Source organism: Rhagoletis zephyria, unplaced genomic scaffold (genome assembly GCF_001687245.7).
Source record: "Rhagoletis zephyria isolate East Lansing unplaced genomic scaffold, Rhagoletis_zephyria_1.1 Rzeph_scaffold_11091, whole genome shotgun sequence".
In the NCBI taxonomy this organism is placed as follows: Eukaryota; Metazoa; Arthropoda; class Insecta; order Diptera; family Tephritidae; genus Rhagoletis; species Rhagoletis zephyria.
The window spans coordinates 18,975-19,351 of NW_016168168.1; positions in this window are offsets into that span (position 1 = coordinate 18,975).

A 377-nucleotide genomic window follows, 5' to 3' on the forward strand; every position below is an offset into this window, starting at 1 on the left:
AACACAGGTGGCAACTCTCTAATTTTTTCTTCTATATTGGAAGTTAGATCTCTAGCGATACATCGGTGAAAACTGCATTCAATTCCATGTTTTCACCTGATGCGCGTGCAAATATACAGACAGACAGAGATTCAAAAATTCTAAAAATTGTTTATTTGGCTTTAATAAAAACCCATCAAGTTAATTTTTCTTTAATATCTATAAGGTACAGCCGTCGACGTGTTACAATTTTATTATATATCTAGATGTAGATATAGATTTCATTTATTTTATCAATTTAATACAATAAATATTTTCAAACAGCCCTCCCTAAAAATATTTTCGGCAATAAAATTTCCTAAACCCCTTCAGTTTGATACCCATATTGCAATATTCAA